This window comes from Suncus etruscus, chromosome X (genome assembly GCF_024139225.1).
Source record: "Suncus etruscus isolate mSunEtr1 chromosome X, mSunEtr1.pri.cur, whole genome shotgun sequence".
NCBI classification, from domain to species: domain Eukaryota; kingdom Metazoa; phylum Chordata; class Mammalia; order Eulipotyphla; family Soricidae; genus Suncus; species Suncus etruscus.
Genome location: NC_064868.1, coordinates 114,900,167 through 114,924,784, shown reverse-complemented (window position 1 = coordinate 114,924,784; position 24,618 = coordinate 114,900,167).

Here is a 24,618-nt window from a genome sequence, read left to right as displayed (position 1 = left end):
CACAGTGATTAAAATTGGTGAAAATGATCTTAACGATAAAAATTGATATTTTAATATGACACTATTAATTGATAAATCTGATTCAAAAGAACTAAAGTGCTTTAATTAAATTAAAGTATTTATTTTATTTTAAAGAATAAAATTTTAAACTAAACTACAGAAAAGTTAACTTCTCCCATTTTACAATTACTTGTTATTATCTTCTTTGTTGATAATCGTGTGAACTTAGTCTTTAAGTTTACCAATTTCTTTAATTCTGCTGAATCTACTGTATTCTTTTTATATTTTATGTTTTGTAATAAATTTCTAATGGATCACCATTATATAGTTACAAAGATATTCATGATTGATTTTTAATCATACAGTGTCCAACAACCATGCCTTCACAAGTGTCCATTTCCTGCCACCAATGTTCCCATTTCCCTGCCCCTCCCTATCTGCCCCATGGCCTTTATATATTTTTCTTTCCTAGTTATTATTGCAAGAACTTTTAGTAATATATTAAATAGATTTTGGATCATTTGTCTTGTGCATGGTCTTAGAGGAAAGGCTTTTAGTTTTGCCTCACTAAATATAAAGTTTGCTGTAAGCTCATGGTAAATGTTTTTGACTATATTAAGGAAACTTCTTTCAGTTCCTATCTTATTGACAGTTATCATGAATAGTTATTGGATATTGTTAACTTCTTTCTATGCATTTTTGATAATATCATGTAAATTTTGTTTATTATGATAATGGTGTATTATGTCAATTGTCTTGCATTTGATAAACCATCCTTTCATTATTTGATTGTGGTGTAATATCTTCTAGATAAATTTTTGGAATTTTTTTAGTATTTATTGAGAAACTGCATCTATGCTAATTAAAGTATTAATGTGTACTTTTATGTTTTGTGGTGTCTCTGTTGGCTTTTTGTATCAAGAAGATAATAACTTTATAAAAATACAGTGAGAGTGTTTCTTCTGTCTTCAGTTTTATAAAAATTCAGGGGAAAGATAGGCAGTAGATCCTTTTTAAAGGTTTGAAAGACCTGGGATTGAAAAGTACATCAGTAACAGTTGCAAAGCACAGTATTTAAAATTTTAAAAATAAGACTGAGAGAGAAGAAAAAGGTTTGCCATAACAATGGGTGCAAGGAGAGGGGAGTGGTTTATTAAGCTGTTTTCTTTCTTGCTATTGGTTTATCAAATTATCTTGCTATTGATTTATCAAGTTTTGAAGTTTTTTAAAAAATACAACTCTTACTTTCACTGATTTTTGGGTTATATTTTGATTTCTCGTTCATTTCTTATCTAGATTTAATTATTCGATTCCTCCTGCTTACATTCTGTCATTTTACTGGTTATTTCCAATTTCTTAAGCTGTGCAGTCAAGTTATTTATGTGGGCCCTTTCTTCTTTTTTTGATGAATGCTTGCAGAGCTAAACTTTCCTCTTAAAACTGCTTTTACTTTGCTGCATAAATTTCGATATATCATTTTCTCATCATTCTTTGTTTTCAGGAATCTTTTGATATACTGTTAGATTTCATTTCTGATGCATTGTTGTCCATTAATGATATATTTAATTTCCAAGTGTTAGGGTTATTCTCTATTTTTGTTTATAAATCACTTCTGTTTTCAGTGAATTATAGTGTGAGATGATAGTTGTTATAATACCTATTCTTTGAAATTTATGGCGTTGTCCTTTTTAGCCAAACATGTATTCTATCTTGGAAAATGACCCAGGGGTGTTGGAGAATAATGCACATTAAGATTTTTGGAATGTAATATATATATATATATATATATATATATATATATATATATATATATATATATATATATATATATATATATATATATATATATTCATCTACTATACCTTCTCTTTCATTTCTCCCTTCAAGGCCTGAAAATCCTTTCTGAGTTTAGCATCTTTATCTATCAAGAGGTATTAGTGTTGTATTGAAGTCTCCATATACTACTGTATTGCTTTATATCTTCAACTCTATTATCAGTTGTTTTAAGTATTCTTCTGACCCCTCATTGGGCTACTATATATTTAGGAGTGTGATTTCTTCTTAAAGGACAATTACATATATAATTAATAAATGACACTCTGTCTTTTATAACTGTTTGAGCCTGAAGTCTGTGTAATCTGATATTAGTATAGCCACACCAGCCTTTTTAAGGGAGTTGTTTCCTTGAAGTATTGTCTTCCTACCTTGACTTTGAGTCTGTGTTTTCTCTGATTATTCAATTGTGTTTCTTTCAGGCAGAACATTGTTTAATTCAATTTCTGACTTATTTTGCTACTCTATGTCTTGAAACTGCTATATTTAGTCCATTGCCATTAAGAGAGAATTTTACAGAATTCTGTGGAATCCTGGAATTTGTGCCATCGTGTTTAGTTTTTTTTTTTTAATAGAAAATTGGTGTGTTGGGGCCAGAGCAGTAGCAAAGTAGTAGGGCGATCTTCTTGCATGCTGCTGACTCAGGACAGACCATGGTTCAATCCCCTGGCATCCTATATGTTCCCCCAAGCCAGAAGCAATTTCACATAGCCAGAAGTAACTCCTAAGTGTCACCAGGTGTACCCCCCAAAAAATAAAATAAAAGAAAGTTGATTTGTTTGTGAATTTTGTTTGTGGTACTTGTCTTAAAGTACCCATTTCAGTTCTGTTTTAAAGTGGGTATAAGTTCCTCAGCTGTTGCTTATTCATTAAGCTATATATCATTACTTCTAATTTGAATGGGAGTCTAGGTAAGTGCAGTATTTATTTTTATTGATTTTATTATATTATTTTTATTATATTTCATCAGTTTCTTGGGATATGGAGGGTTGCCCTTGGTAAGTCTGCTATAAAGCTAATGTACTCTCATTAATATGTAATTTCCTTTGTTTACCTTGCTAATTCTATTATTATATCTATACATAAGTTTTTTATTATCATTTCTATTAGGATTTATCTTGTAGTATTACTTGAATTTCTTTTTATTTCTTTTCTGGTAGCCTTTATGAATTCAGTATGTGTGCACCTGTGCTCTTCAGTTTGGGGGACCTAGCAACAATGATTTATTTGACTCTTGCTGCTTCATGGAGCTTCTCCTCCTGGCTTTTTAGGATACTGCTGTTTCTTATTGATTCTTCTTGAATTCATCCCAAATTTCTCTATTCAGATATTGATTTAAATTATCTTTTCTATCTTCTGCTATTTCCTGATGTTATGCAACTCATATTCAAGCTCACTGATAACGTCTTCAGCAACTACTACTCTGCTGTTGTTGCATTCCAGTGAGTTTATCATTTTGCCTATTATATTTTTCAATTCTGTCATTTTTGTTTCAAGTTTTCTTTTTTTTTCTGATCTTATACTCTCTTGAGTCATATTGACTATACTTTTCATGGTTTCTTTGAATTCCCTGGACACTCCTAACAATTCTTTTCTAAAGGGGCCGGAGAAATAGCATGGAGGTAGAGCTTTGCCTTGCATGCAGAAGGACAGTGGTTCGAATCCCGGCATCCCATATGGTCCCCTGAACCTGCCAGGAGCGATTTCTGAGCATAGAGCCAGGAGTAACCTCTGAGCGCTGCAGGGTGTGATCCAAAACCAGAAACAAAACAAACAAACAATTCTTCTCTAAAGTACTCATCAGAGAGACTTTATATAGTTGGCTGATAGTTGCTTGATCGTCCAAGTGACTTTGTTCACGCTGTATGGAAGTTCTGCATTGCTTTGGCATTGTAACCTATGCAGTCTGCTGGTTTTTATTATGTATTGTGGTGTGACTTCTTAACTAGAAGACATATTTATCTAAAGAGCAAATCAGAGTGGCTGTGCCCTTCTTGGGGCACACTGATCAATGGTACTTTTGATTGACAAAGATGACCCCACGGCCCCTCTGTCTGCCTCAGTTTGGGGGGGATTATGTGGCTGGGTGGAGCCCAACTAGAGTAATAGAAAATCTCCTCCCCTTGTCCTGGTTCTTTCCTTTCCCTTGGGGAAAAATGATCTAGGTACAAAAATTGCACTTCTGAGGCACAAAGAGAACCCCACTGCCACTATATCAGCTTCACTTTCTTCGAAGCATGTTGATCTTATCCCAGTATTTTTCTTTCCTTTAGTACAAATTTATCTGAGTGTGAAGATGGTGCTTCTGAATCACAAAAAATTCCTGCCACTCTTTATGCCTATATAGCCTATATTGTAACTTTGGTTTCTTAAATAAGTTATTTTGTTTTAGGCCACACCAGCATTTCTCGGGGCTTACTTCTGATTCTAAACTTAACGATCATTCCTAGCAGGTGTTGGGGGAGCATATAGAATGCCAGAGATTACCTATATTGAAACATGCAAGACATGATCCATAGCTGTTTTACTGTAAAATTACATTTAAATGAATCCTTTAAATAGTCAATTAAGTTTCTAAAAAGTTTACTGAATTTCAATGAATGATTTCCTTAGTTTAGTGAACATACTAAGGATTGGGCTTTGAATTCATCCTTGGTCAATATTAAAGAATATGTTTGTTTTGTTTTTAGTGGGTCTCAAGGTTTATTTGAGGCTCTAGAAGTAATCAGGAATTATTCCTAGCCTTCTCAGAGTATGATATATAGTTATGGGGATGAAACCAACATAGGCTTTGAACATCTTACTCTCTGTATCATCAGTCCCCAAGTATCTGATATTCTTGATGAATTACCTGAACTGCTGTCCTCAGCTATTAAATAATCAAATCACCACATAATTTTCTTTATTTCTCTTGTTTTTTTGGACGTTTAGGTTATAACTGAGGTTCAGGTAGTCAAAACATTTGCTAAACATTTTTATTTAAAATATTAGGCTATTTTTATGACTTTTCTGATTCTGTGAATCATTGCTGTCTCATCACAGAGGAAAGAATGAGGGACCATATGTTGGTCTTGATTTCTAACCAACAAAAGAATGTGATAGGCCTAGAACAAGGGAGTCATTGAGAGTGTAAGAAAAGAGGAATAGTGGCCAAAGTGATAGCATGGAGGTAAAGCATTTGCTTTGTGTGCAGGTTTGTGGTTTAAATCCTGGCATCCCATGCTTGCAAGGAGCGATTTCTAAACATAGAGCCAGGAGTAACCCCTGAGTGCTACTGGGTGTGACCCAAAAACCAAAAAAAAAGAGGAATAGGACTAAAATATGGTTGGTAGTTAGCAGAGCTTGGTTAAAAGGCCATGGTGGTATGAATGCAGGAATCACACTGCTCTTATTTGAGTATGGCATATTAAACTGCAACAATATCAAGATGAGATGACCTTAGGCAGCATCTATTGCATAAACAGGAGACTGAGATCCTGGGCCATAATCAGACCAGCAATACTAAGACAAATTAGTCAAACTATTGGAGGACAAGTTAGAGAGACTTTCAGGCATCTTATGTCATGCAAGTGGAAGCTGAGCAGTTCAAGAGATTATGATTCTTAATCTTTACTTCAAAACTTTGAATGTAGAATGAAAAGGTCAATAAAAAGAGATTAAATTGAAGAGTCAGCAGAGATTATGTCAGTTACATAAAGGATTAAAATTTTCTAGAGCAGTAGTAAGTTATGTAAAGCTCTGAAGCAGAAAGCACTGTGATTAATTTGTTACTTGGAAAGATTTACTCTAGAAGTTTAATAGGAGTAAATTTTAGGAGGCAAAACTGAAGCCAATAACTAAACTAATGAAAAAATTTTATAGTGATCCAAATAAAATAATTATAGTTTTTTTCATCAGTATTATGATTATTATGATAAAAATGGTAAGTTACATATAAAAAAGTTTGCAAGTATAGCTGTTGTGATATCACTCTACTTATAAGATGATTAGGTTGATGTTGCATATTGTGTCTGTGATCTGTTCAGTATCCTGATTTATATGACAAGCTTAGCATAGTCAATGTCACATATCCAACAGTTTAATATTATGTATATTTTGTTGTGAAAGTTATTTTTGAATAATGTAGATGGGAGAGTGTTGGCTATGTTATCACACATGATTATAATTATTCATTATTAACAGTTTTATTAACAAGTTTAAGCTTGATATTTCAATTATAAATACATACATATATAATTTACAAATATTGTCAAAATAATAATTGTATGACTAAACAGATTTCCATGAATGATATGGAACAACAAAAGATTGAGAATAAAATCTATAATTTGTTTGAGTTACTGAGTAAGCAAAGCAATTTACCATTTTGTGTGAAATGCAAATGGCGAAAGTAGATAAAAATTTCTGATTTCAATGTTGACTTTGAGGCCTCCTAAAATATTTAAAGATATGGATGCTAAATTTAGCAATATAAATATAATGCTAATTTAAAGGTCAGGGTTTTGCTGTTATTTTACGGGGGGGGGGAACACCTGGCAGTTATTAGTGATTATATTCAGGTACAAATCCTAGTGGACCAAAACTGACCCTGGGTATTAAAGCTGCAAGTCAAATGCCCTACCCACTATATTTTCTCTCTGCCTCAAGGATAATATAGGGACATGTATCTGAATCAGTGATGAAAGATATGTTCATTCTACGTCCAAATAATGAAACACATTAGAAATCTTAGAAAGTCAAATAATACATATTAGAAACTAAGAAAAAAAACTTGAGTAGAGATAAATGTGTTGGCGTTCTGAGCATATTTATGGTGACTGAAAATGTGAAATAGAAAGCATATATTTTTCTTTTCTTTACTTAAACATCTTGATTACATAAATGATTGTGATTAGGTTTCAGTCATGTAAAGAACACCCGCTTCACCAGTGCAACATTCTCACCACCAATGACCCAAATCTCCCTCCATCCCACCCCCCCACCTGGCTTTCCAGTTCCCTCATTCATTCACATGATTATGTTAGTTTTCTGTGTAGTTATTTCTATAGATGCACTCACCACTCTTTGTGCTGAGCTTAATGAAGTGAGCTGGAAGTTCCAATCCTCCTCTCATTGTCTCTGAGAATTTTTGCAAAAGTGACTTTTATTTTTCTTAAAACCATAAATGAGTGAGACTATTCTGCATTTCTCTCTCCCTCTGACTTATTTCATTCAGCATGATAGATTCCATGTGCATCCATGTATAGGAAAATTTCATGACTTCATCTCTCCTGACGGCTGCATAATATTCCATCGTGTATATGTACCACAGTTTCTTTAGCCATTCGTCTGTTGAAGGACATCTTGGTTGTTTCCAGAGCCTGGCTATTGTGAATAGTGCTGCAATAAATATAGGTGTGAGGAAGGGGTTTTTATTGTATTCTTGTGTTCTTAGGGTATATCCCTAGGAGTGGAATAGCTGGGTCGAATAGAAGCGCAATTTCCATATTTTAAAGGAATCTCCATATCACTTTCCATAGAGGTGGGACTAGATGGCATTCCTACGAGCAGTGCATAATAGTTCCTTTCTCTCCACATCCTCGCCAGCACTGATTGTTCTCATTCTTTGTGATGTGCACCAGTCTCTGCGCTGTTAGGTGGTATCACATCGTTGTTTTGATTTGCATATCCCTGATGATTAGTAAAGAGAAGCATTTTTTTCATGTGCCTTTTGGCCATTTGTATTTCTTTTTTATCAAAGTGTCTGTTCATTTCTTCTCCCCATTTTTTGATGGGATTAGATGTTTTTTCTTTTAAAGTTCTGTCAGTGCCCTGTATATTTTGGATATTAGCCCCTTATCTGATGAGTGTTGGGTGAATAGTTTCTCACACTCGGTGGGTGACTCTTGTATCCTGGGCACTATATATTTGAGGTGCAGAAGCTTCTCAGTTTAATATATTCCCATCTGTTGATCTCTGCTTCCACTTGTTTGGAAAGTGCAGTTTCCTCCTTGAAGATGCCTTTAGTCTCAATGTCATGGAGTGTTTTACCAACGTGTTGTTCTATATACCTTATGGTATCAGGTCTGATATCAAGGTCTTTAATCCATTTGGATTTTACCTTCGTACATGATGTTAATTGGGGGTCTATATTCGCTTTTTGACAAGTGGCTAACCAGTTCTGCCAGCACCACTTGTTGAAGAGAGTTTTCAAGCTCCACTTAGGATTTCTTGCTCCTTTGTCAAAAATTAGGTAACTGTATGTCTGGGGAATGTTCTCTGAGAACTCAAGCCTATTCCACTGATCTGAGGGTCTGTCTTTATTCCAATATCATGCTGCTTTGATAACTATTGCTTTGTAGTACAGTTTAAAGTTGCAGAAAGTAATGCCTCCCATTTTCCTTTTCCCTAGGAGTACTTTAACTATTTGAGGGTGCTTATTGTTCCAGATGAACTTCGTAAGTTTTTGATCCACTTCTTTGAAGAATGTCATGGGTATTTTTAAGGGGATCACATTAAATCTGTATAATGCTTTGGGGAGTATTGCCATTTTAATGATGTTAATCCTGCCAAGCCATGAGCAGGGTAAGTGTTTCCATTTCCGTGTGTCGTCTCTTATTTCTTGGAACAGGGCTTTATAGTTTTCTTTGTATAGGTCCGCCACGTCTTTGGTCAAGTTGACTCCAAGATATTTGAGTTTGTGTGGCACTATTGTGAATGGGATTGCCTTCTTGACTTCCATCTCTTCCCTATCATTATTGTGTATAAAAAGGCCATTGATTTCTGTAGGTTGATTTTGTAGCCTGCCACCTTGCTATATGAATCTATTGTTTCTAGAATATTTTTGGTAGAGTCCTTAGGGTTTTCTAAGTAGATTATTATGTCGTCTGCAAACAATGAGAGCTTGACTTCTTCCTTTCCTATCTGGATTCCCTTGATAATCTTTTTATTGCCTGATCACTATAGAAAGAACTTCCAGTACTATGTTGAAGAGGAGTGGTAAGAGAGGACAGCCGTGTCTTGTACCAGAATTTAGAGAAAGGCTTTTAGTTTTTCTCCATTGAGGATATTTGCCATTGGCTTGTGGTAGATGGCTTCAACTAGATTAAGAAAGGTTCCTTCCAGTCCCATCTTGCTGAAAATTTTGATCAAGAATGGGTGTTGGACTTTATCAAATGCTTTCTCTGATCTATTGATATGATTATGTGATTTTTATTTTTCTTGTTGTTGATATTGTGTATGATGTTGATAGATTTACGAATGTTAAACCATCCTTGCATTCCTGGGATGAAACCTACTTGGTTGTAGTGTATGATCTTCTTGATGATGCATTGGATCCTATTTGCCAGGATTTTGTTGAAGTTCTTGCATCAGCATTCATCAGGGATATTTATCCATAATTTTCTTTTTTGGCAGCATCTCTGTCTGTTTTTGTTATCAAGGTGACATTGGCTTCATAAAAGCTGTTTGGGGGTGTTTCTGTTTTTTCTATTTCATGTAAAGCCTGGCTAGGATTGGTAGTAGCTCCACTTAAAAGATTTGAAAAAAATTCATTAGGAAATCCATCTGGGCCTAGACTTTTCTTTTGGGGCTGATGTTTAATTACAGTTTCAATTTCCTCAGTAGTGATGGGGGTGTTTAGATATGCTATATCCTCCTTACTTAAATGTGGAAGGTTATAATAGTCCAAGAATTTTTTTTATTTCTTCTAGGTTCTCATGTTTAGTAGCATAAAGTTTCTCAAAGTAGTCTCTGATTACCCTTTGGATCTCTGCAATATCTGTCGTGATATCCCCCTTTTCATTTCTAATATGGGTTATCAGATTTCTCTCTTTATTTGTGAGTTTTGCCAATGGCATATCAATCTTGTTTATTTTTTCAAAGAACCAAGTTCTGCTTTCGTTGATCTTTCATTGTTTTTGGGTTTTCCACTTCATTGAGTTCTGCTTTCAGCTTTGTTATTTCCTTCTGTCTCCCTAATTTTGGTTCCTTTTGTTGGTCATTTCTAATTTTTCGAGCTGCGTCATTAAGTTATTCATGTATGCCCCTTCTTCCTTCCTGATGTGTGCTTGTGAGCTATAAATTTTCCTCTCAGGACCACTTTTGCTGTGTCCCATAGATTCTGGCAGTTTGTGTCTTCATTATCATTTGTTTTCAGGAAAGTTTTGGTTTCCTATTTGATTTTATTCAGACTCACTTGGTTGTTCAATAGCAGGGTGTCTAATTTCCAATTGTTAAAGTGTTTCTTCTGTGTGGCTTTGTAGTTCACATCTAATTTCAGAGCCTTGTAGTCAGCAAAGGTAGCCTGCAAGATATCTATTCTCTTTATTTTATGGGGGTATGTTTTATGTGTCAGCATGTAGTCTATCCTAGAGAATGACCCATGTACATTGGAGAAGAATGTGTATCCAGGTTTTTTGGGATTTAGTGTCCTGTATATATCTACTAGTCCTCTTTCTTCCATAACTCTTTTCAGGGCTAGTATGTTTTTGTTGACTGGTTTTTCATCTGTGAAGTTTCTGAGCTGTTGTTTATCCATGAAGCTATGTATCATTCCTTCAAACCTGAACGTGAGTTGGGCTGGGTGCAGTATTCTCGGTGAGGCATACATTTCATTCACTCTTGTCACAATATCCCACTACTGTCTTCTGGCCTTGAGATTTTCTTGTGACATGTCTGCTGTAAGTCTTAGGGATGCTCCTTTGAATGTAATTTCCCATTTTGATCTTCTGCTTTCAGTATTCTATCTCTATGGGATTTGTTATTGTAACGAGGATGTGTCTTGGGGTGTTTTTCTTTGGGTCTCTTTTAGCTGGTACTCTTTGGACATGCAGGATTTGATTGCATGTAGTCTTTAACTCTGGGAGTATCTCTTTGATGATGTCTTTGACAGTTGATTCTTCCTGGAGATCTCCTTCCTGGGTTTCTGGGACTCCAATGATTCTTATGTTGTTTCTGTTGAGTTTGTCAAAGACTTCTATTTTCATCTGTTCACATTCCTTGAGTACTTTTTTCCATTGCCTGTTTATTTGTCTTAAGGTTCTTTTCCAATTTCTTCTGTTGTGTTGAATTTTTCTGCATCACATCTTCCAGTACTCTGATTCTCTCCTCAGCTGCTGATACCCTGTTGGCGAGTCTATACATTGAGGTTTTCAGTTGAGCTTCCGTGTTTTTCAGATCTGTTATTTCAGTTTGTAGTTTTCTGATTTCTGTCTTTGTGTTCTCTTCAGATCGATCTATGCTTTCTTTGAGTTCTTCAAACATCTTCCATATTGCTATTTTAAGTTCCTTATCCGAGAGTTTAATAAGGTGTATGGAATTTATTAGTTCATCCGAGCTTTTGTCTTCATTCTCTGTGGATGGTGTTTGCCTGCAAGGTTTCCCCATTATCACTCTTGTAGTGTGGTTTTTCCTGCGTTGTGGTGGGGTTCATTGGTTTTTACTTCGAGGCCGCTCTCTTTTGCTGCCTCTAGTGGACAGTCCTTAGAGTGAACAAAGGCACAGCAGGGCGGAGCCTCCACAGGCCAGAGAGCTCAGCTTATTGGATGGTGACCCCCGCAGCCAAATGTACACACTGGGCAGCTCCAAAATGCAGTTTTTTGGAGATGCGCTCCCTAGGCCTCTGAGGAAACCTTCAGGGATTCAGAAACACAGGCAGACAGGTGCAGAAGAAGTTTCCCTTAAAGTCCTCAGAGTCAGAAAGCATTTCTTAACAGATGAAAATATATGGGATAATATAAATACTCAGTAATACCAGAATATGACAAAATGACAGCAGATAAGTGTTCTTGGTAAAGCTGTGGGTATGTGATGTGGAGAAGAGAGAGAACAGTGTGTCGGGTGCTTGTGTTGCATGCAGATAACTTGGATTCAATCCCTAGAACCTCATATTATAAGAGCGAAGGAAGAGATTATTTCATAAAGCCTGGAATTTTAAACAATACAAAAATTATTTGGATGAGACAAGTATTATAATTATCATGAAATATTTATTCAGTTTAGTTTAAAAAGCTAAATTATGTGCATTTTGAAAAATTTTATGAATTACTGGAAATAGAAACAAATTATTTTATATGGATAATGAGTATAGATTTAAAATGGAGATTACAATGTAGATAGCTTTTATAAGAAATTTTTGAGTTAGTGAGAGAAATAAAAAGCACCTAGAAAGTCTTATGTTTTTTAAATCTTTTACATTACTTAAATACTTGATTAAAAGCTGATGGACATTATCATAGGAAACAAAAGCAAAAATAAACACTTGGAGGTACATCAAACAAAAAGGTTTCTGCAGTACAAAAGAAGTTAAGATTCCAAAAATACATTCCACTGACTTGAAGAAATTATTTTCTCATCACACATCAAAATAACAACCCTGTGATAAATTGCAATTGAGGAGACAAATCCCTCCAAGATGATCATCAGACATATAAATGTGTTCATTATCACCGATTCTAAGGGAAATAAAATAAAAATGACAATGATCTACCACTTCAGTCTAGTAAAATTATTCTAGATCAAAAATTTTGGTGTGGCCAGAGACTTATTATAGTTGATAGAATGTTCACTTTACACTTTTCAATTCTGAGCACACCTATGGTCCCCAAGCACAACTAGGAGTTGTGAGTGTAGAGGCAGAGGTAACTATAGAGGCAGAACATCACTAGATATGGGCCAAAAGCAGACAAAATGTCAGTTTTTTTTCAGTGGCTACGGCTTACCAACTTGGCTGTGATTCTTACATGCTTAGCTGCAAAACTCATAGACGGCCACATACTTTTAGTTTTTGTGACCACATAGCATTGAAGGCTCCTGCAATTGCATAATTTTTGTTGTCCCAGGGATTCCAAGACTATACCCGACATATAGCATTTTGAGCATGTGAGGCTGGGTAGGAATCAAATCTGGGCTGCTGAAACAGGTGCTTTGGCAGTGAGTTAACCCCAAACCACTCCATTCCTTGTTTTCTATGAAGTAGAGGGTACATTAACCTAACTAGAATCAATAGTTGAGTCAATGTGTGCTTCTTTTTATCTTTGTTTGTGTGTAAAAGGGAGAAAGAGAAGAAAGAGTGAGAGCAAAGGCATATCTAGAACAATCTACATCTGGCCTTACTCTTTCTCTACTTATTAAGTCCTAAATTATTTATATGTAACTAATTATATACACAGATATATTATTTTTAATATTGACAGTTTGGGAAAAATAGTAAAATCAATGCTTGCAAACAAAACCTTTGACTAATGTACAGCCAGAAGTCAACTACATACCAAAGAATGACTCATTGGATTACATTATAGGTTGATAAAGTTATGTAGAACTTCTGTGATATTATATAATCATGACACTCTGAGGAGTGATCTTTACTAGTGAATATATTCAAAAACACTGTGTATACATTAATAAGCATTATGGCTTGTTAACGTGAGTAGTGGAGGTTTCAATATTGTGGCAAATTTTTCACTCAGTTATGATAGGCAAATAATCATATTTTCAAAGAGCTAATAGAATTCACCATTACTAGGCCTGCTCTTCAAGCTATTTAAGAAAATGTTTAAAGGTATTCTTTTTTTTTTTTTTTTGGTTTTTGGGCCACACCCATTTGATGCTCAGGGGTTACTCCTGGCTAAGCGCTCAGAAATTGCCCCTGGCTTGGGGGGAACATATGGGTCACTGGGAGATTGAACTGTGGTCCTTCCGTGGCTAGCACTTGCAAGGCAGACACCTTACCTCTAGCGCCACCTCACCAGCCCCATGAATGTTTAAAGGTATTCTTACACCTTCAAATAATAAACAAAATTTATAAAAATCTTAATCAATGAATGAAAATAATATAATGAAAAAACAGAGATATGAAATAAAAACAATAGACAATAAGAAATGTAAAAAGAACAGAACCTGTATAGCCCAACAGTTCATACCAGCACATATGTACAATTTAAATATAGAAAGTGTTATATAGTCCCCATGGTAATCACAAAATAAAATATAAGACAGGAAAACAAAAAAGTTGAAAGATTTAGAATGGAAAATGAAGAAATAGAATCACCAAGGAAACGTATTCGTATGAAAAGTTTTATAGAAATAAATGGAGAAAAGTACCAACAAATAAAAAATAACCAGAAACAAGATATAGATTGTAGAATGTAAGCTCCAAAAATCAATGTATCATTTCAAATATGAATGATTTGAGATTACAAATCAAAATATACAGAGTGATTATACATGAAAGGTGATTATCTATGCTATATGAACAGACTTTATCTATGTTATTCTATTATATCTATATTATTCATAGAGTTTCTGCACATAAGATAGAAAGACAAAGATTAGTTTATCATAAAGGGCATTTAAAAAGGGTGTTTAAAAAGGCATTAAAATTAGGGGCTGGAGTAATAGCACAGCAGATTGTGTATTTGCCTTGCACATTTGTGGCACATTGCTGAGTTAGGTTCAATTCCCAGCACCCTGTATGATGCCCTGAGTGTTCCAGGACTAATTTTTGAGCTCAGCGGTAGAAGTAACCCCTGAGAACTGCTAGATGTGGCCCAAAATTCAAAAAAATAAAATTATAATTTATAATGCAAGCACTGAATGAGATAGTAGGGCTTTTGCCTACACATAATCAATGGGTATTCTCTGTGAACCATCCATATAAAGTGCACTTTATAGAGGGCATATGGTGATCCATACAAGCCATCGCTTATAGATCCCTGAGCTTAGCATATGTGATTCTAAGCACAGAGCCAGGGGTAAGCCATGAGCATCATGAGTTGTGGCAAAAAAAAAAACTGCTCCCAAAACAGTGAAGTAAAAAATAAATATAGTGAAGAATTAAAAAATTTTATGGAGAGCAAGAGAAACAAAGACACTAGCTGTAGAATTCAGGGCAGTCAGCCAAAGCAGTATTGAGGGAATTTTATTACTGGACATAGAGGTCTATATGAACAAGAAAGGTATAATTTATAATATAACTTTACATCTGAAAGATCAGTAAAAGGAGGAATAAACAAAAACCATCGAAGGAATGAAAATGATTAAAGATTAGAGCAGAAGTATATTATAAATCAAAAAGTCAACATAAATTGTCAATGAAATAAAAGCTGATATTAAAGATATAAAGTTAAATTCTTCATTGGGGTGATTAAAATGATTAGAAATTCAAGATCTGAAGTTGTAACTGGTACTTATAAAGACACAAATATTCAAAAGAAATTGCTGTAAGCTGCTAAATAAATCGGTAAATCTTAAAGAAGTGAGAATAATTTAGAATCAAAACACCTTCCAAGACTGAACAATGAAGAAAAATAGAAAGTACAGGGACCAAACAAATACAGAAATCAAACAATACCTTACAAAGGACAAAGGTCCAGAAAGAGATGACATATCTAGCTATTTTATAAAACTTCCAAAGAGCTACTAACATCTATTCTACTAAATCTCTTTCAAAAATAAAAGCAGAGACCATACTATCAAACACATTTTAGGAGGCCATTATTACACCAATTCCCAAGGGGCAGCACAAGAAAGGGAAAGTACAGACAAATAGTGTGGCAAACACAGATGAAGAGTCCTCAAAATTTAAAAATATCAGGAGGAGGCTACATCCAGCATTGCTTGGGGTTTACTCCTGGTTCTGCACTCAGGAATCTCTCCTGGTGGATTGGGGACTATATTTATGCCAGGGAGAGAACCCAGGTGGTTGTGTGCAAAGAAAGCACCTTCCTTGCTATTGCTCCAGCTCACCTCAATAAAATTTTGAAACTAAATTTCAGGACAAATAAGGAGACTCATTTACCTGTACAAAGTGAAGTTCATCCAAGGAATATAAGTATGTTTCAACAGTTACAAAGAAACTAATACAAAACATCACATCAACAACAAAGCAGAAATCAAATGCCTATATCAAATGATGCTTAAAAAATTGACAACCATCTACCTATTTATTAAAAGTGTTCAATAAAATTGAGATTAAATTATATCTCAACATAATAAAGTCTATTAATAATAAACCCATAGCTATTAATGTTAATGGTGAACATAAAAAATCTGTTAATATATAGAACTAGACATGTATGTCTACTCTTACTACTCCATTTCAACATAGATTTGTCATTACTATGCAGGATAAATATTCAAAATAGAGAATACACACACATAATAAAAATTATAAAGTTAAAATTAGTTCTATTTGTGAATGACATGAATACATAGAATATCCTGAAATACACACCACTAGTACAAATTATGATATTCTTAAAGTGGCAGGATCAAGATAATATATAATTGTTGCATTTCTTATTTATTAAATCACTGTCATTTACAAAGGTATTCATAGTTGGGTTTTATGCAATGTTCCAGCAATAATTCCACTGCTATTGTCAACTCCTTTCCACCAGTGTTTCCATGTTTTCTCTTCTATCCCTGCTCCGAACACCAGCCTGCCACAAGTACCTTTTGGATTTTGTTGATATAGTTCAGGTTTCATTACTTCTGTGTTGTTGGCTCTGATTTGGATATTTAATTCTATCATTCCTTAACATCAACAATTTACCAAATTACAGATGTACCTTGAACCCTGACCCTTGTTTCTTCTCATATTTATCTTCTAACCCCCACCCTAGCCAATTAAAAACTTACCCTAAATATATGTAAAAAAGGAATTATGTTGCATTTCTACAAAAACATGATTTAGAGAAAGGAGTAATTCAGAAAGTAATTTCATTTGTTTCTAAAAAGATAGTATACCTAACATGAAACTTAACAAAAAGGTAAAAGATCTATACACTGAAAATTTTGATATCATTCTCTCTAGATATATTTAAATATTGTGTACATATGTACATTATATAACTAAATTCTGCACTAAAATGGCAATAGCATACTCCCTGACTTCAAACTATATAGACAAATAATAAAACAATCAACAGTGAGGTACTGAAAAAAATAAAGATATATAGACCACTGTAATGGAATAGGAAGCCTGAAAACAAATTCATACACAAAAGAACATTGAGTCTACAATACAGGAGTCAAGTTCACAAACTCTAGAGAAAAAATCCTCCTCAACAAATTACATTGGCTAAAGTAGATTGTCATATACAAAACAATGGAAAGAAAGGATCTTTGCCATTAATTCTATTCACAAAATATTGCTCAAATAAATTAATAGGAAACATAAAATCCATAAGGAAAACAAAATGATTTATTCCAGGGCTTCAAAATCAGATCCATCATATTTAGAGACTCTAATAGAAAGGGAAACCAAATTAAGAATGCATAAATTGTTGAACATCTTATCAAAAGCCTTTATAGTCCCAGAGAAATAGCTCAATAGGCTGGACTACATACTTAGCTTGCAGAAGACCCAGGTTTGATTACCTTGTCCCTAAAAAACCAAGAGCAACTTGTAAGTCCAGAACCAAAGGAAGCCCTAAGCACTACTGAGTATGACCCACAAAAAATATTTTAAGAGTCTTAAATATTTTAATTGCAAAAATATACCACAAAACTAAAAAATAACATACCAATTGGTAAGCAATATTTGCAAATTGGACATCTGTAAAATAATAATATTTATTGTTTTAGACTTACATATAAATATATTTATTTATATATTTAACCACCTGAAAAGTCATATTTATATATTTTGTATATTTATTTACCTTCAAAATATACAGAGAACACACACAAAATAAGCAACCCATCTATAAATGGGCAACTACTCGGAATCAGAGTTGCTCAAATTCTTTTGTCTACATTCTTCTTTCTGTAAAAAAAACAAATCACAAAGAAATAGCTTGGATATGTACATACTTTAATACAATGAACAGAATGCCTTCCTCCCCCATTGCAGCCAAAATTACTACTCTCCACCATCACTTTACCACCTCTCCAGGGGTTGTATCAATTACTTTGGAAAACATTAACATACAGACATTTGTCTAAAGAAGATATACAAATTTTGAAAGCATTAAAAAGTAATTAATTTTAATGATGGACAAATAAAATACACAATGATATATTACCTCATACCGTCGTGAATATACTTTCTTAAAATATTGAAAACATGGAACCGGAGAGATAGCATGGAGGTAAGGCATTTGCCTTTCATGCAGAAGGACAGTGGTTTGAATCCCGGCGTCCCATATGGTCCCCTGTGCCTGCTAGGGGCGATTTCTGAGCATAGAGCCAGGAGTAAACCCTGAGCTCTGCCGGGTGTGACCCAAAAACCAAAAAAAAAAAAATCGGAAACGACAAGTATTGACAAGAATATGAAAGTAAAGGAAACTTGGTACACTGAAGTACACTGAAATATAAATTGAAATTTAAATATATATTGGTTGCGGCTTCTATGAAAACTTGTGTGGCAATTCTTTAAAATAAATAAAATAAAATAAAAATGTACAGGCCAGTGCAAAAGCACGGCTGTAGGGAGTTTGCCTTGCATATGGCCAATCTAGGGCGGACATTGGTTCTATCCCAAGAGTTCCATATGGTCCCCTGAGCCAGGAGCAATTTCTGACTGCATAGCCAGGAGTAACCCCTGAACATCACAGGGTGTGGCCCAAGAAAGTAGCCTCCTTTTTCCCCTTTATTTTTTCCTTTTATCTTAATTTTTAAAATTTTTAATGTTCTATATATATATATATATACATATATATATATATATATATATATATATATAGTCACTTGTTTGAGTTCTGCTTGGTATGAAATTCTAGAGGAAAAAGTATTGCTTGGGATAAATGCTCAGGTCAAAACCAGGGCACTGATATTTTATAGCCTGTCATTCTTAACCCCCACATGCACCAGCAATATAATATTGTTTCCTTTTGCATACCATACTAAAAAGAAGGGGGAATCTTATGTATAGAAACAAGTTCTTAGCTACTATGGATAAGAACCCATAAATTTTATAATACAGCGGGGTGCCTTCTAACCTGAACATTTGTCACAGGGACTCGATTTAGACTCCATGTGATTGGACAGTGACCCTCCATCGATAAAACCCAGATCTCAACCTTAGAACCAACACAGTTTCATGAAACAGTATCAGGAATCAAACACCCTGTGGGGAGCACCTACTACCACCTTGGCACCAGCTTGTGCCAAGTTGCTAAACATCCTGATGACAAGGAAACAGCAACAACTAGATCTAAGAGCATGTTGCCCTACCTCATCACCTAATTGAAAGATGAAATCAGAAGACACTAAGTTCTTGATATGCGCCTAAAATCAAGATCACTAATCACAGAAGACTAACTTTGACAACTACAACTGGGCAGAACTTTTCCTGGGTCTAATAAGAAAGACCCTATCCTAGGCTTCAGCATATGATATGAACAAAAACCAAGATCTCTAATTTCAGAGGTCTGACTTTGACAACTATGACTGAGCAGAATATCTAGAACCATAAGGAAAGGCTATATCCTGGGTTTCATCCTAAAATCTATGCAAAAACCAAGATCACTAATTAAAGAAAACTGACTACAATAAAGATTATGGAACATAACTTTTAGAACCATAAAGACTATATCCTAGACTTCATCCTATGACCTGTGCAAATACCAAGATATCTAATTACAGAAGACTCATTTTGTCATCCACAACTGAGCAGAACATTTTCTGGCACCATATAAAGACTTTGGGGTTCAATGATGAGCATATTTGGAGCCTGTAGTTGTTCCCATGACAATATGCTTCAAGGGTGGAGAAACCCTGTATCTCAGAGGCCAAGGATATTCCCTTTCAAATTTCTCAAATACTTACTGTGTCTATGCAAAAAAAAGTATAAAACCTTGCCACATCAGTCCTCCTTTTTTTCTTTTTATTCTTTTTTGTGTTGTTGTTTAGTAGTTGTTTGTTGTGGCTGTTGTATATTTTGTTCATTGCTTCTTCATTTCTTTCCCTTATTTCCCCCCTTTTCCTTCTTTTTCTGTCCTTCTTTTAATTTAATGTTGATAGCTCCTAGATGGATTCCTCCCAGCTTTTTTTCCTCTCTTTTTTTCAAACAGAACCACAGAACTTGAATCTTTTTTTTTTCTGTTTCACAAATTAAGGGGGAAAAACAAATGTGGATGGTACCAGGGGCAAACAGTCGCAAGAACATTGAGTGGAAATAAATAATGATCAGGCCTAAATACCAAACACAAAGTCAATGACAACAGAATCAAGATCTACAACAAATTATATGCAAAGTGGACCTGCTAAACTAGCAGTCCAGGGGGCAAATGGGATAAGTATGAGATGCATGCTGGGAACAGGGGAGAAGGGAGGTCAACACTGATGGTGGAGAATTGCCCTAACTCACTGTATATATGTATAATATGTACCTTAAATATGTGTGAAAGACTTGTAATTAACATGTGTCTTAAAAATTATTACAAAATAAAAATGTAAAGTCTTTTTTTGGTAAATGTAAAGTTGTTTTTTTTTAATACGATGGTGCTCAGGAGTTAGTTTTTACTCTGTGCTCAGAAATTGCTCCTGGCTCGTGGAACCATATGGGATACTGGGGATTAAACCTACATCCATCCTGGATCAGCTCTGTACAAGGAAAATACCCTACTGCTGTGCTACCACTCCAGCGCCAAAAATGTAAATTCTATTTGACACAGTGATATACAATATTCTGAAAGTTATAAAACTAATTGGAAGGATGGTACTACTTCTGTATTCATAGCATTATTAATTTCACTAGGCTTACCATGGAAAGTATGTCAACAGATGACTGGAAATAAATTTCTGATGTGTGTGTTTTGGGATTACTTTTTTATAGTTAGTCACTGACAATGTGCAGGGACCACTCCTGGCAGTGCTCAGGAGACCAAAATTATTTTGAGGATTGAACCAGGGTTGGCTGCATGCAAAACTTCTAGTCCTATATATAATTTTAAAGAAAGATGAAATTGTTTTAATTTAGGAAAATGATAGTTCTTGAAATTATGCTGTATGAATAAGAAAGTAAAATCAATTGTCTGGTGGCTTTACTTATACATGGGATATGGATAAATCATTAAAACAGGCTTGTTCTTCAAAGCTGTTTTCATCTCCCTTGAACATGTGCCTTGCTTCCTTATCTGTTTTCTTTCCTTGCCTATTTCCATTCTGTAGGAAATAGTGTCTCAGAGCACTGAGAAATCAGTTTTTTTTCTTAGACACATACTTCTAAATAAGATTCAATAAAAAATCTACCTAAATAAGTTTCAATAAACATATCTTGCTTACCAAAATATTAAAGCAAACAAATGACAAGGTAGACTATGTGAAAATTAGAGACATTTCCAGAGTAAACAGAAACAAAGAGGAAAGAATGTGTAAAATTATATTTTGCTGTTAGTATGGAATTGGAACTTTGGTAGTTATATAGGTGACAATTTCACGGGGGTATGAAGTTGAAATTCCATGTTATTTTTTAAAGAAATTCCACAACACTTAAATGAATGATAGACCATTGAAAAAAATTAAACTAAAAAATAAAATTTGAAATGTTTCACATTTTATATAACATAATAATTTTAGGTGTGTACATTTGGCTTGGAAATTTTATGTATGCAATGATTTCTATTGTTCTGATAACTAAAGCCCCAATCAAGGAACATAATTATCATTTATTTGATTTATTGTGAATAATTAATAACTAGTCTTTTAGAAGAATTTATCATATTATACAATGTAATTATTTATATTCATTATAACTGGATTGGATCTTCATCACTTCTTTGTTGTTTCTATCCCTTAATAACATATCTCTTAAGAAGTTTTACTAAGATTCTTTGGATATTATATTGTTTATAATAGTTTGTAATTCATACAGTTCTAACACCATGGATCGATAACTACCCATATCCCTTTGTCCTCTAAGACTCCAGTGCTTTTCCCTACCCTCCAACTCATTTGTGTGTCAATCATTTCTTCTCTTATGTTGCCTTTTAGCATTCTTATTGCCTTGCTGTGTACAATTAATTCCGACAAATAAGAAAGATCATTCTGGATCCTTCTCATTCTGACTGACTTTGCTCAACATAGCAACACTCAGCCACTGCTTCTGTAACAATACCTTAGTTTACTTCATCAATTTATCTTTTTATTTATTTTTAGTAAATTGTTTTTTTTTAATTTTTTTTTATTTGGGGCCCTATAGTTTACACACTGTTGTAGTAGAATTCATACATAAATGATTCCAACACCGCATCCTCTAACAATGTGTACACTTCCTTCCACCATTGTTCTAGAGACCTCATCTACTCTATTCTCTTCACCACCATAGTTTCATTTATAATAAAGAAAAGTTCTAAGTTTCTGTTGTGTTTGAGCATCTTCCTCCCTATTCTGTTTCTTTGTAACCTGCATATAAAAGAGATTGTTCTGAATCTGTCTGCTTTCCTTGTGACCGACTTCACTCAACATGATACTCTTCAAATCCATCCACATGGTATCAATAGGTTTCTTTCTTTTTTCCTTTTCTTTCTTCCTTTCTTTCCTTTCTTTTCTTCCTTCCTTTCCTTCCTTCTTTTCCTTTATTTACTTCCTTTCCTTTCTTTCTTTCCTTCCTTCACTTTTTTCCTTTCCTTCCTTTATTTCCTTCCTTCATTCCTCCCTCCCTCCCTTTCTTTCTTCTTATTTGTTTTTTCTTTCACTCTCTCTTCTTGGGTCACACTTGGATGGCACTGCACTTAGATGGTCATACTTAGAGACTATATCTCATGCCTGGGATTGAATCTATGTTTGCTATATGCAAAATAATTTTCCTACTTGTTGAACTATTGTTCCAGCTTTGCTTTCCTTAGTTTTCTTACACCTGAGTACCTTAAAATATATATATATATATATATAATACATGTCAAATGTATTTATAATAGATTATATGTGTTTACTTATGTGTTTATATATTTATGTATTGAAATCATTGTTTGTTGAAGAAAGTATGTTGAAACTGGCCCCAAGTAATATATAATTCACATCTGAGTCTATCAGCTATAATAAATTATAAACTGTCAAGAGTTTCTATATGATTGTTCTGGATAGCTTATTTGAAATAAGTCAACATGGAATTTAAGAGCATTAATAAGTACTTTTAAAGTAGCCTTTCTTTGTGGAATCACTATCAGCACCGAAATCATATTATCACGCTGTTGTAAACCTAACTCCACTGTGGCAAACTACTTTGTGGCAAGGTTTTTCTCATAGTTCAATTGCTTAACTCTTTTGTCTGCTGTCTTAAAAGGCCCTATCCGATACAGAATTCTTTGTAATAAGAAAAGCAATTCTATTTAACTGAGAAAAATAAATCTCACAGCTTGATAATATGAAAAAACAATCACATCAAAATAAGTGTTCCTTTGTTATGAAAGTGCTAGCTCTGCTATCTTTCTTAAGCAAACCTATCCCAGCAAATGCACCACTGTTTATTGAAAGGTGCCTCATTTCATTAGTGGTAGATCCTCAAAGCAAAACAGCCCATTAACATAATAATGAAACTAATGTAAGGTAAACAAAAATTAACAGCAAATGTAATTTTAAATTCTCCTGGTGTAATCAAAATATTGCATATAAGAATATCTGGAATTTTATGAGATTTTTTGACAGGCACCAAAAATAATGGAAGCAATCAATCACAATGACTTCTCAATATAGAAGTATTTCTCTGTCATGAAACCTAGAGATTCCTATAATGCTTGATACATTAAACTGTGCATAGTAATTATATCGTTCTGAATCAAAGCCCCTATTGTCTATATCTTCAGGTATTCTAATTATCTTCCTTGAGTCGGCTAAAATGTTTTCTTGACTTCACAAGGAGTCCAGTGATTTATCAGCTTTGTAGAAATAAAAAAAAGAGTGGGAATTTAGTGGCACCCCAACTATGCTGACTTCTTCACTTTGTGTGGAGTATTCATATTGTGTTGCATTTTAACAAGTTAAGTGCTATGTATATTATGCAAAGTTTAGCTTAAATGCCAATTCTCAAGGAAATGTTTTCTCTAGGACCATGTCAGACTTCCTTAGTATTAGTTCTAATTATGATTCTGAATCATGAACATGGTAAAAAAATATAGGCCAATTTTCCCTACTTTTATTCCTTTAGTTTAGCCATATGAAATTTTGTTTATATAGATATTGGTCAAGTTTTAGCAGTTTCATATGGTAGAACATAAAAACTCATGTGTTAGGCATATTTAATTCTTGTCTTTCCATTATACAAAAACTATGTTTATTATTTGCTCATCTTTGTGTTTCTAGTAGCTAGTAAAATATCTGCCATATATCAATTTCTCCACAAACATTTATTGAATTGATGAATGACTAAATGAACATCACTTATATTCTAATTTACAGGGTCATATATTAAACTCTTGAAAGTTTTTAAGATACTCAAGAATAGGACGGTAATACTGTGTGTGGATAAACTATCATTGAAGGGGAGGCTTTGATTTATATAAATAACACAGTTTCTTCACAATAAATTCTCTCACCCCATACATGCAATAAAGTCAAATTGCTCCTGTACTTTTCTCTTACTGACTTATATTTATCATTTCCCTTAGAAATTTTGTGTCAACGGGATAAAAAAGATTAAATACAGGTACCCTAAATTCTGATTTATACATCCTACTCCTACAAACTTATGTTCCACTATACTTTTATATGGACAATTTTACTCATGCTCAAACACTTCTTTCCATATATATTCTTGACAAGAACCCTATGCTTTATTCATTTTCCACCCATATTTCAAACGCCAATTTATATCTCCCTCTCCTTGAATCCTTTAATGACCAACCAAGTTACATTTCTTCTTCT